Source organism: Labrus mixtus, chromosome 14 (assembly GCF_963584025.1).
Source record: "Labrus mixtus chromosome 14, fLabMix1.1, whole genome shotgun sequence".
NCBI classification, from domain to species: Eukaryota; Metazoa; Chordata; class Actinopteri; order Labriformes; family Labridae; genus Labrus; species Labrus mixtus.
The window spans coordinates 15,756,020-15,769,885 of NC_083625.1; the positions used below are offsets into that span (position 1 = coordinate 15,756,020).

Sequence of the window (13,866 nt, forward strand, 5' to 3'; positions counted from 1 at the left end):
CTCAATGACACACTCCCATATACACTTATTTTATTTTACTTTATTTTTGCCTTCTTCTTCTTTGACTGACATATTTCTCTCTCTGTCTCTCTCTCTGTCCTGCCTTGGACATGATCAGAGGAACACTGGACCTTTAACCTGAAAGGTTTGTGTAAAAATGGATAGTCAGTCATTCAGGCTCACACGTATATGCACAGACACACTAATACCAACAGCTTGTTTTTGTTCTCTGTACACTGCACTGTGCATACACTACCACAAGAGACTCAGTTCACACACACACACACACAGAGACACACACACACACACACACACACACACACACACACACACACGGAGACACACACACACACACACACACACACGGACACACACGGACACACAAGAAAAAACATACAGCAGAGCGAGGGATTTGGGCTTGTTTTGACATGAAGTCATTGATATGCAGAGGGATTCCAGAGGAAGGAAAGCCAAAATGAAGTCAGTCAGATGGACAGATCGAAACTGACAGACGGATAGACAGACAGACAGACAGACAGACGGACACGACAGAGAGCGAGACGGACAGACAAACAGATCAACTGACTACTTTGTCGCTTGTTTTGTTTCCACAGCAGAGAAAAACTGTATTTAATGTCACATTGTTCCAACTGAGGAATAGAATTCAGGGCTTGGTCTCTGTGATGTGCTGTCAACTCAAACTAAATTCTCCTCTTCTATAAAAGACTCTGAGGCATCTAAATATTTACTCTAAACTATTTTGTTGATCTCATTACATTTTTGTTTTTTATTGCATGTAAAACAATTGACCAGCGAGAGATGGTCGTTTAAATAGTGAATAATGTGCACAAATAGGAGTTCCCACAAGCTTTTTAAAGGAAAAAGTGCAGACAATCATATATGAGCTTTTCATTTGTAACATTAATACAGCATTTTAGAAAGGCTGTACACTCTAAAAAAGGTTAGCAGATAACTAGACCTCCTGCCTTTCCATCTTATTCCTTAGAAATTCAGTCTCAAAGTGTTTTCGAGGAAACAGTGGTGACTAAGCCACAGAATATGTGAGCGTGTTGAAACAACAGTGGAACATGAAGAGATGAAAAAATGTCTGTGCAGTGTTTAACGAGCAACCCTGAGAACAGGAGGACAAATCAGTGTTGCACCTCTGTCATATTTGTTATCATCATGTGTGACATTGTTGCTGTAGGTAAAAAGCATCTAAGTGTCAGGTTTTACTCACTTTAAACAAGTCACTCTCATACAAAAGTAACAACCTGAGCTTTGTTTTTCCAGATAAAAAAGGATTTCTGATAACATTTATAAAACATAACATTTGTTTTAAATAATCTCTGTGATGCGTCATGATATTGTATAATTTAAGGTGTGTCTGTAGGTTTTAGTTTTTAAAAAGCTGTTGGTATTGAAACTTGTTCTCTCCTTGACTGTTGAACATTTTTCCATGTCGTCCTGTTTTCCACGGAGCTCTGGACAGTGTAATGTTACTTTCCTGCAGTGTCAATTTACATCAAGTGATTTCTAAACTTTTTCCCAACAGGCTTTTCTCTTCTGATGCTCTAAACAATACACCACAGAGAGGAGAGACATGAACAAACTCAGTAAAGGCAGCAACTTGATGCTGTCTGAATCTTCCATCTGCACATTGAATGTATGCACCAAACCTCCGTACCCAACTTTTCCTCTTTTGTGGGTTAATGCAAAGACGCTAATACAAGAGACACACAAAGGTTGTGAAACAAAGGTAATTTGAAAAAATCAATATATTTTTACTACTCCTCAATCTGTCTGAAATTGATCAGCTAGTAAAAGTAAATTGCTAAAAAATAAATCAGGGAGGGCATCCAGCCATATCTACAGGTTAAACAGGTTAAACAACATTTGATGAGGGCGCCGGTATAGCCTAGTGGTTATGGCATGCACCCCCTGTACAGAGGCTATAGTCCTCCAAGCATGTGGACCAGGTTCAAATCCGACCTGTGACTCCTTTCACACACTCTCTCCCTCCTAGATTTCTGACTATTTGCTGTCCTAGGCATGAAAAGCCCCAAAACCAAAATGATTTTTTTTAAATTCACTTGATAACCTGTTTGCCATCATCAGTCAATAGCTATTGTAAGCAGGCAGCCACTTAGTGTACTAGCTAACAGTCCTGTTAGTAAGTAATTCATGCATGTTTATTCTATCGTGTATAAAGAAGTAATGTGAGGGTACAGGCTATGTCTCTTGATAATCACATGATCATATGTCAACTTCTCTACACACATAAAAACACCTCTCACCTCTTCTCAAGCTCCTCTAGAAAAAACACCAGTGGCACTCTTGAGTGTGTTACATTTTGGGCGGCTTCCAAGTCATACAAGTTGTTGCTTTATTGAGTGAACGAACCCATTAAGTTTATGGTGTCTCCCTGACCCTCTCACTCTGCCTGAAATATACACTGATGCTGAAGTAATACACTGCCTTCCAGCCAGCTCTGGCACACAGCCGTTCTTGATGAGTCACCTAATGTATGCTTACTCAGGAGAAAACTATGATTAGGAAACACAGAGACAACAGGCACCCTTAGAGCCGAGTCCTTAAAGAGTGCCAATGAGAAATTATGAACACACTGTGAAGTGTGTGGATACCAAGGTTACTGAGAGGAGAATGGAACATGCACCAGAGACGGTAGTTTTTCAATCATTGCAAACGTGTTCAGGGCTGAAGAAGAGGCAGCATGTGCTTCCTTTAGTTTAACATGTATATATACTATACTTTATCTTAATATTCAGGTCTAAGGATACATTTCACCAAGATTTTAAGAAGGTAGAATATGCTGTCCATCAGGGGCAAATGAAAAAAAGTGCAACATTTGCTCCATAACCTTATTAAGTAGTTATACCCTGATTTTTTCCTTATCATTATGGAGTCATATTTCTGGCTAAACCTAACCCAACCTGTGACCACAACTTTGATTCAACTGCACAACACTTTACCATCTTTTCTAACCTGCTGTACACAGATAGGGGGTCAAACCATTTCTTATCTACATGCAGGAGCATCACCAGGAATTCTCGGCCCTATGAAAAGATCAAAAATGTTGCCCCCACAACCACAACCACAACCACAATGCCCTGAAAACTGAGAATCAATAACCACAAGATAGCAAGTGTGCTATTTCTCAGCAGCTTCTGAAGGCATATTGATTATGACAAACACCAAACATTTCAAGCTTCAACATACAGTATGTACAGTAAGGTAAAGAAAGGTACAGTAGAATGACTAACCTGCTTATATTGCTGCTCAACTTGTCTCTAACTCACTCGCAAAAGTGACAAGTTGTAAAAAAAAAAGTAGCTTTTCATAAAGGAGGGTTCACTTAAAAAATGTAGGCCTTGGACCAAAGTGATAAATGTAGGGTGCCACCCTGGGACCTAGACTAATTAAAACTAGTGCTCCTGACATTGTGGGGTGCTGGAGCAGCAGGTCCTGTCAGCTATTTCAGGTCCTTCATTCTGACCTATTGTCCAAAAAAAATCACTATATATACCCATCTATTGGCCTGATTGCAGCTGACATGGATATTTGGGCCGTGATACCGTGTGTGCATGCCTCCAGTCAGTTGAATCACTGCAGTGTACTAACACCACCACACACTAGATGAATACTGTCATCTCTGTGTTCACATATTGCTCTTATTTCCTGGAATGTGTGGTTATTGAAATCTTATGTCATGGAAAAATGTTGGCTGATGCTGTAGTGTGTGGTTATTGTGGAATTTGCCAAATCCTGAGCGATACAACCAGCAACTTAAACAGGCATATAGAAGTAAAGATGCGTGTTTGTCCAATGCTTTAGAAAACACAATTAACTTGACTTCAGTACTTAAAAAAAAAAAAAGATACTTGGAAGTACCAGGGGGTGTAAAGGAATTAAGCGTGAAGGGAATCAAATTGTTGCATTTGTCCATTTTGTGCTTTTTGTCACAGATTTCCTGCAGCCGCCGTCTGTAAAACAAATAAAAGGAGCAGCCACGCTTTGCCAAGTCATGTGTCTCTGTGAAGGTATTTTCAGTTTTAGCATGCTACATAAAAAAAATGTACCATAGCAGAGTTTCCCATGTGATAAAGATCAGTGCAGTATGTTTTTTATTATCTACAGCTCGGAGTTCATGCTTTTGGTGATGTTTGTAGGTCTATTTTTTATTGCTTATTTGTTTGTTTTAAAACAGGATTATGAAAAAATGTAAATACAATTTTGAAAGACTTGGTGAATTGCAGTTGGCCAAAGATGATTCTAGAATTAGACTGGATTTGGATCTGACTCACAAACAACAACACAGACCAAGTTGTTACATCAGTGTATAAAACAACAACACATTTCAGTGTATGAATGGTCTGTGTGGACTAAGGAACCAAATTGCCCTCTGGGATAAATAAAGTGTCCTCAATAACAAGCTTCCATGGTTGTAACGTTATATTGAATGAAGCATTTAAAATCTGAGAATACAATAAAATACATTTACAAAGCTTTCTACGTTTCACAAATGTATTCAACATGTAATCATTTCTATCTACAGTGATGTAGTTGTAATGTGAAGTTGTGCTGATGACTCTTAAACATGGCTCATCTGTATTTGAACATTATAAAAGTGTTTGAAAAACATCCTGACAAACATAGCTGTTTCACTTGAGATTTGAATCATGTATCTTTGAGTGCTGGTCAGAATCAGAATCGTTTTTTTATTGCCAAGTACATTTACACATACCAGAGATTAGACTTGGTGTTTTGGTGCAGAACAATTAACAAAGGAACTATAAAAACAGCAGAGCTCCTGCTGACAGCTTAAATAGAATATGATAAAAAATATATATATAATAGAAGATGTACAAGAGGAGCTACATAGTGCAGGTATGTGTATTATGTACAGTGCAGTACACATGTACAGTACACATACCTGCACAACTACACAGTTCCTCGTCGTGGAGTTGGTCGTTTTTTCAACGGTTCATGGAAAAGCAGTGCTTATGTAATTCAAGACAAAAACCCTGCGCAGATGTACCATTCCATGTGGTTCAAAATGTGTAAAATAATCATGTTGACAGTCATGATCTACACACGTCCAAACCTTTCCACAGAAATTCATTTTGACTTCTCTCAGCAGGAAAAGGGGAGTTGTGCTTTGACAAAGTAGTATTGGCTGAATTCCATTTAGCTGCATGATTGTAGGTCAGGTGAACTGGCTCACTGCAATGGTTAAAGAAGCTTTCAGATCTTTTTACGTACAAAACTGTTAAATAATTAGGTATAAATACCGTCCTAGGCATAAACTCCTGCATTCAGATTTCTTATATAAGTGGGTTAGTACACCGATATGTACTTTGGGTTTTAACAGTAAAACTATCACTTAAGCAGCAGAACAACAGCCGCCATTATTTGACAATGTGCTGCATGAAGCACCTTAAGCAAAGTCAGAAATGTTCTGCAGCTGTGAACCCCACCCATCTGGTGCATCCAGCAGATTAAATATAAACCACAACCACTATTTGACCCAGATCTGTGAGGATCTACATCCTAAAAAAAAACTCACAGCTTGCATCTCATTTCACAAAAAAATGGCCTTAGCTCACATTAAAACCGACCGTGGAGAGGGTCATGGGCTGTTTCCTTAGGGGGCACAGCCACCTACCTGCCTGTGCCAGTGTGGGGGAGACAGAGGCGAGGATGAGCTGTGAGATGCTGCTGTTGCATTTGAATGTGTGCCAGAGAACTCCCTCCTCTGTGTCCTTCACTGCCTCATTTCACTTTGTGTAAAACAGCATCACACCCTCTTTTCCTCCCCCTTTCTCCCTTTGCTTTCCTCACTCTTTGAGTGACACCTGATACAGCTGATATGATCATTTGTGCACCTGACAGTCTTTCCTATGCATGTCAGGGCTTTGGAAGAGTGTGTGTGTGTGCAGGTCTGTGTGTTTGATAAAGTAGGATTGTCCCATTTGTTCATCCAAATGACCTTAATTTTGGTGTGCCTGCTGGCTCTGCATCTCTGTGTACTGAATAGACATCTTTAAATGATAAGGGATGAATTGAGTTTGTTTCGATGATGCTGAGATGCAATGCTAAAACCTGAACACCCTTAATGAGACGGAGAAGTTTTCATGGGGAAGAAAGATGTTGTGAGAAAAGAAAATGTCTCTCAGCTTGATAACAGGCAGAGGACAGTGATTTAGAGACAGTGGATGGGAGTGGATTACACATTGATCAAACACCCTCCTCCCCTTTAAATATAGATTTTAGAGAAAATGTGAAGGAAGGTAATTTACTTGCCAACTGTTCCCTTTGGATCGGTGCAAGCAAATCAATCACTGGTGGGGAGATATTATCACTTTCAGAAGTAAGTGCAAACGCAGGCTTTCACTTTGAGCAGAAGAAGATGCCAATTATTTTGACAGCAGAAGTTGGTGATGCAGAGAATTAATCAGTGCTTTTAAAAAGAGGAGTTCAGATAGAAACGGTACAAGACAGAACATATTTAAAGTTTTAAATGAGTTTGTTACTCGCCCAGTAACATGCCAATCGTGAAAAAAAGGATGATTAAGGTGTAGTTTTCGTTTTTTTTTTGCATTAGACGTGTTCTGATACCTTTTTTCCTCTTGATACCGTTTGTGATGCTTAAACTAGATCTAGCCCTGCACTGTTGTTACTTCACCCAAAGTCAGTTCATCTTTTGGCACTAACACATAGTGCAAGCAGAATAGGTATATACCTACGTAATTATAAGTACTACTGGCTGCAGACGGCCCTCTGTCTCTACTCCTCCTCGCTCTGTGGTCCTGGTGTCAATAAATTCACTAACTAGACTGTAATTGCAGCTACTGTTTTTTTTTTTTTGGGGGGGGGGGTTAAACAAGTTGAGCTTTTGGGTGGTATCAGATAAGTACAAGCAAATTTCAGAAGATATCAGAGGCATTTCTGAAATTGGTAACTGTTTTCACATTTTAATTTCATCTCAATACTTTAATGTAAAAATTGTTCAGAAACCACTTTGTCCCGAACTGTTTATAGGCCAACATTAACAAAATAGGCTAAAATAATCCGCAGATTATCTCAGGACAATTAGGCTCCTTGAATTCAATTGAATTGAATTTTCCTAAGGGGCTGAAATAAATATTCTTAAAATTGTACTCTGAAAATGCATTTTTATCTATGCCTACGTTTAATGTTTTACTCTCCAGAAATAAATCTGCATCTGATTTTGAATTAGAAAAAAACAAACACAAATTGTTTGCAATAATAGGTTTTTAATTCGTATGTGCAATGTCAACTTCCCCCCCCCAAAGTAAGCCTGAACCACATACAGTCTAATATGAGAAGTTCAATCCCCATCCTCTCCTCTCAGAGGCGCAGTGATCTTGCATTTGTCAGAGTAGGAAGTGCAGCTTGCGGTAACAGTGAATTGAAAGTACGCCATAAATATGGCGCCAAAAGAGTTTTCGAGCTGATGAGGAGAGCTGTTTTTTTCACTGTGTTGTCTATTATTTTCTGAAGGTGTTCGGGGAGAGAGGCTGCAGGAGGAGACCCGCCTGTGCATTAGTGCAGACCGGTGTGCAAGTAGCCTACTGTGCACGTCGGGTTAAAGGAGTGGAAGCACAGCAGCAAGTGAAGACGGAGAGAGCTGGATGTTTTCTTTTTGAAGGAGGGACATTGCGAAACTGGCTTGCAATTTCTTCTGACTCATCGTTTGGATATAAAGCATCCTTTTTTCCTCTTTATTTTCTTACCCCTCCTCCTCCCCTCGCTTCTCCGTGCCCCCCTCCCGCACCGCTGGTAGACCTACTGGAGAGGAGAGCACAGGCGGATTTTGACACCACGTTTGGACTGCTTTTGCAAAATGCGACATGATTTCCTGTGAGCGGTGTGTTGTGCGCACCTCGCAGCCTGCTAAACTGTGAGCAGCAGCGGGACCAGCGACGACAGCAGCACGGTTTGTTTTTGTTGACTTCTAACGGCCTCTTAACTTAGCCTGGCTGCCACTCTTGTTTCGGCTTTATTTGGGATTTTGGACTCCGGTTTTTCCTGCAGGGCTGTCAACACGCACCGCGAGGAGGACGAAAGGGAAGGAGGCAGGAGAAGGGACCGTCCTGTCACCCCAACGTGGATTCAGAGTCGGGGCTGTTTAGCAGCACAGCTAGGCACCGGGTGGGCACAGTGAACTAGTGCACAGCTAAAACCCTACACTGTGAAACTACATGTGCCTGGCTCCCAATGATCCCCTAATCTCTGGGAATCCCGCGCCGTCCAGGATTGAGGACGTATCTGCACCCGAAGCTGACTGCAATCAAGGTAAAAAAAAAAAACAACCCAAAAAACATGTACTCAAACAGATAAAACGATGCTATTAAAAAGTGGGAGGGCTGTAGGACCACTGAAGTCCACTTTGCCGCTTCTGCTGCTGATGCAAGTGCTACCAGGGCTAGGCTAGCGGCAGCAGCGGCTCTGTACGCACTTTTGCAGCGGGCTTGTCAGTCACAGTCAGCGGCTTGCTGAGCGGTGCATGTGGATCAGTGGAGGAAGGGAGGAGGGGGTGTGTGTGTGTGTGTGTGTGTGTGTGAGAGATTGAGTGGTCGTCTTTTATGTGTCGCAGTGAAGGAAAGACAAATAACACATTTGAAGCCACAGTCCTTGCACGCATGCACAGATGAAATTTAACTGGTTAAACTTGGCTGCAAAATGTAACGTGAACGCGCCCCCGGTGGGAATCAAAGTACGCGAGCGGGTAGTTGGAGAGAGTCCAAGTGGGGTTATTTTTTGCGCGTAATTGCTGCAAATGGGGTCATTTTCAGCGGCGTAGCAAGGAATGCGAGTAGAAACTTGCAGCCGAATGTAAAAGCAAACAATGTTGTGCATTTTTTTTTTTTTTTTTTTTTTTTTTTACACATGTAGGCTACTTGACACAGAAGTGACGATGAGAGCAGCAGGTCTGCGTGCTGGATGGTGCCACCAAATGGCTCGTAATCTCTGGGGGAGCTGCAGGGTTTTCTTCACTGCTTGGTAAATGAGGGGTAAAGGAAACCAGAGGGGATCAGCTCGATCTGTTTTTTATTTTTTTTTATTTTAGGGAGGCTGAGCACGCATCCACACACATAAACGAATTAGAGCAACTCCTCTCTTCTGCCTCCTTCACCCTCTCCTCCTCCTCCTCCTCCTCCTGGTTTCTGGCTGGCTGTGGAGGAAGAGGAGGGGGGAGTGGCTGTTGTTTACCTCCTGAAAATCAGAGCTCTGCGTTGCATCCTCACCTGGAAACAACAACAACTAAACAGGAAGTTAGTGTGGCTGCAGTAGCTTGCAGTGCGATGTGACCAGGATGGAAGGAATGGAGGAACTGGATGAAGTGGGGCATTTATATCTGGTGTGATTTTTTTCCAAGGCATGTTGTTGCCACCTACTCTTTGCGATTGCCTGGAGATGCTCTAAAGAACATTATCTCTGCCCTATTAATGTTGAATGGAGCAGTTTATCCAGTTTTTTTTCAAAACACTTTTCGATGGCACATCGAAGCTGAACTGGCTCCAGCCTTGAATCAATTAAGCTGGGATTGTCTGGGGACTTGTTAAATGTTCCCAGTTGTGACAGCAGTGCCCCCCCCCCCCCCCCCCCCCCCCCCGCCCTCTCCCCCAACCATCACACACACACACACACACACACACACACACACACACACACACACACACACACCTAATCATCATTTTGTACACACACCAACATTGCTGTATGCCACATGCACACTCTAAACACATATTCAACAACAGATGCATGTACCATGCTCTTCAAACTCTGAACAAACTCTAACAGAAATGCACACCAATACACACACATGCACACAACCCTCCTCCTGCTGTAGATGAGTCATGGTGAGTGGGGGCTTAAAAACTCTCTCGCCATCCCCCCCCCCCCCCCCTCTGATTTTCATATCTTTCCTGATGCAGTGCTATCTTGTTTTCACTCACTCATTCTCTCTTTCGCTCTCTTTCTCTCTCTACCACTCTCTCCTCTCCCTTGCCTAGATACAGTGGTTGTTTACAAGGCAAGTGAGCAGGGATGAGAGAGCTGTTTTCTTTTTGCATCTGTTCATGTTTTCGACCACATCTTTCCAGCTAAGACGCTTCAATAATGTATTTCCTCTTCCATCCATACTTCCATTTCATCATCTTCTATCCTTATTTTTACTGCCTTATAACTCCCCAACCTCTCTTATCCATCCCATCTTTTCCTCTCATCATGTCTCAGTAGAATTTTTCAACCATTATCGGTCTAAGGAGGACAGTCAGTAGGTGTGTGTGTGTGTGTGTGTGTGTGTGTGTGTGTGTGTGTGTGTGTGTGTGTGTGTGTGTGTGTGTGTGTGTGTGTGTGTGTGTGTGTGTGTGTGTGTGTGTGTGTGTGTGTGTGTGTGTGTGTGTGTGTGTGTGTGTGTGTGTACAGTATGTCATATGTAACCCAAGCCACAGACCTGTTAAGCCTCATGTGTACATACACACACGTGTGTACGGGCGGGGGTGTAGCTTGGTGTCTGAGTGTATTTGTGTCTGCTGCGTTAAGCGCTGAACTGTGATTGGCTGGAAAAGGGGGTAAGGACCCCCACGTGACGTGTTGTATCGCATTAGCAGCTACGTAGTGAGGAGGAGGAGGAGGAGAAGGGGGGGGGGGGGATGAATGAATGGAGCGTTGACGTCACACCAACTGTAATTGTGTGTTTTTGTGAGTGCAGCTTCCTGCAGGTTGACTAGCTGTCATGTCACCAGCTCTCTGCTGCTCTCTGCTCTGCTTACTAACTTCCTGACCAGCTCGTGTGCTGTGAGCTTGTGTGTCAAGCATAACCTGATATTTCTTAAATCTGATCCAAGACATTTTGATTTTCTTATAGGGAGAAAAAGCAAGAAAAACATTTAATTTACCGTATCAAAAAAAAAATGTGTTAGACCTGAATATCTATAATCAAGCACATTACAGTAACCTCTACTGCATCTGGTCATGAAGTATCCCGAATGAATATGTAATGGTTTTAGGGCTTTTGTCCCTGAGGTCCACATGTAGGTCTGCACCTTATGATTACTTATTGATTGATCATTAAACCATTTTCTTAATATCATTTGTAATATTTAAATCATCAAAGATGTGAAAAAAAATCAAAATTTAGCGTAACATGTCCATGTCGACCCAAACAACATGTAAATAAAGCTGAATGTTTGAAACATGTTTAGCAATTAAGAAAATGAATGAAGGGTTTATGTCAAAAATATGTCATAAATATGGCACGGAGAAGCGAGGGGAGGAGGAGGGGTAAGAAAATAAAGAGGAAAAAAGGATGCTTTATATGAAAAATATCCAAAATATCAAGCCTTTGATGGTTCAGTTTGTCCACAGTGTAATTGTAACCCACTACGGCTAGGCTTACAATGTAATAAACACAGTTCATATTTACTGTTGGGTTTTGGAACATCTGTTTGAAGATGTCCATTTTTGTTCTCGCAAACTCTTAGCAAAAAACATATTTATGCTTTATTAGATCAAATTTAAATCTGTCACTGAATTAAGAACATGTAAACACACGAAAGAGTGAGTTATAATACTTCATCCTTTTATGTAATCAGAACTGAATTTGTTTTAAACAGTCTCTGTAATATTTAAGATAAGAGCACTCATTGTTTTTTTCTGGACTTACTGCAGTTAATTCATGAAAAGTATAAATATTCTTGAACATCTGTCCGATTTTTCAGAATAAATTCATATTGGGAGTTTTTTTTGGCAGCACAGTAAAGTCAAGTCTTGGCTGATTAATATCACTAACGTATTGCTCTATGTCTCAGCTGTGCGTTCATGTTTTGTTGTGAGTCTTTGGTATTGTTTTGGATTCCTCACGTGCATGTCTGTCAAGTTTTGCAACATGAAACCTAACATGTGTTGGATTGAAGGCTGCAGGCATGATTGTATGCATTAGCCCATGTGCCTTTTGTCAGTGTTTGTTCTCTGTCGATGACCCTGCTGTGGCCCAGCCTCATTAGTAAGTTCTTACTGTGTGTGTGTGTGTGTGTGTGTGTGTGTGTGTGTGTGTGTGTGTGTGTGTGTGTGTGTGTGTGTGTGTGTGTACACTTGCTAACCTGCTGTTCAATGGGCAGGAGGTGACGTCAGACTTCATGGGGAGGGAGAGAGTGGTTCAGTTCTGACATTTTTTGTCCCCAGTGCTGCTGTGCCTCTGCCTTGTTAGTAAGGGATAATTGCAGAGTCTGCACACCTGCACACATCATGTGTGAGGCAGGAAGAGGTGCACATATTTTCTCACAAAGGTTTTTGCTGGATTAACTGGAATGCGCCTCATGAGTCTTTTTCCTGCTAAATGTGACCCTCGCTGACTGAATAAGAGCAATGACTGCTCTGTTGCAGCAGATGGTTTTTCACATCAAATTAATGATCCAGTTTCTGTCGTAGTTCACGGTGAATCTTATGTTGTTACTACGGAGTTGAAAGTGATATCATTTGCGAGTATATCCCACTAAGCTTATGTTTCAGTTTTTTATTCTTATTTCATGTATTCTCAATTTCTCTCGTTACTGAAACATAAACCGCTGTTAATGTGTGACTACCTCTGTACGTGTTATAAAGTGGCTGAGATGATATCTATGTCCTTGTAGATCGCTTGTGATCAGGGTTTTATTGTTTTTCTGGTGCTTCTCCATTCTGAGGGTTTCGTTGTTCTCTTTTTTAAATTCCTGTTAAATGGAATTGCGGGGTTCAATACAAACTTTTAAACGTGGTTTCTGGTAGGTTTGGGCAGAAAAAAGCCACTGCCCATTTGTGATCTCAACATTGTGGATTTAAAATTCAACTCTACTGCTAGAGTTCACTTGAGACTGATTTGAATGCTTTCCCAATACTCAAACTCAACTCGCCACCTAAATAATGCTGCATGCCCTGCTCATAATCAATTGTACATCCCAGCACACCACTAAGTCCAGCAGCAGAAACTGAATAAAGTCTGCTTCAGAATGGTTGACGTCTACTGTACTTCGCTGCTTCATTACTGGAGAAGAGTGTCAGAGCAGGTAACAGACTGGAGTCAGCTGCCCTGCCACACGCTGTGTCTAGCGTTATCCTGCCATCACTTGTCGCACCGTTCTTTGTGGTGCAAAGGTTTGTTTTGCATCAGTCAGGTGCTGTTGGCTTTTTGTGCCTTTGTTGGAGAGCTAGGACAGTGGATAGAATCGGAAATCAGAGAGAGAGAGAGAGAGAGAGAGAGAGAGAGAGAGAGAGAGAAGTTCCAGAAACATTTACTCCATAAGATACTTTCTACTTTTATCTTCATATATCTGACTGTAACCCCTCCTCCCCCCCCCCGTCTACCTACTCCATCTCTGTGGATGCAGAGTGATGGACAGGCTCTGACAGATGCTGCCTGAGCTCCTGATGGGAAGAGTTTCAGGAGTTGGTGCATTTATGTTTGTGGGGAGAGAGTGGGTGAGTAAACAACAGACTGAAACAGTATGTCAGGCCCTCCTCTGCTGTTTGAACACCCGGTGCTCTGAGATGGAAATGTTTAACGGTGCAATCCTGCAGGATTATATTTGCTCTTAACTTTAACCATGGAATACATCAACATGAATTAAAGAAGGCATGAGAGCAGAGATTTCAGGGGAATTGGGTTGTTTTTTTTACTTTACTGAGTTTCGGCACCATAAGGACAAAGTTTCTCTTCAGATAGTAAAAAAAAAAAAAGTAAAGGTTGATGCATATAAAGTGACGAAAGGAAAGAGTATGAAAATGGTTAAAGCGGGGGTTAAATATGTAGAGAGGGATAGAGAGAAGAGGTGAAGGTGA

At 41.6% G+C, this 13,866-nt stretch overlaps 1 protein-coding gene and 1 long non-coding RNA gene across 2 annotated transcripts in view; both read left to right on the top strand.

The window, feature by feature from the left end:
• The first annotated feature begins 7,426 nt into the window (after positions 1 to 7,426).
• jade2 (jade family PHD finger 2) overlaps positions 7,427 to 13,866 on the top strand; it is a 166,506-nt gene continuing 160,066 nt past the window's right edge. Inside the window, exon 1 of the mRNA XM_061055388.1 lies at positions 7,427 to 8,340. The gene's annotated coding sequence lies outside the window, so the exon portion shown is untranslated. The remainder of the gene's footprint in view (positions 8,341 to 13,866) is intronic.
• On the top strand, positions 9,718 to 11,604 carry LOC132988176 (uncharacterized). The gene is made up of 2 exons (XR_009675791.1): positions 9,718 to 11,283; positions 11,349 to 11,604. It is a non-coding gene; the product is annotated as an uncharacterized LOC132988176 (long non-coding RNA).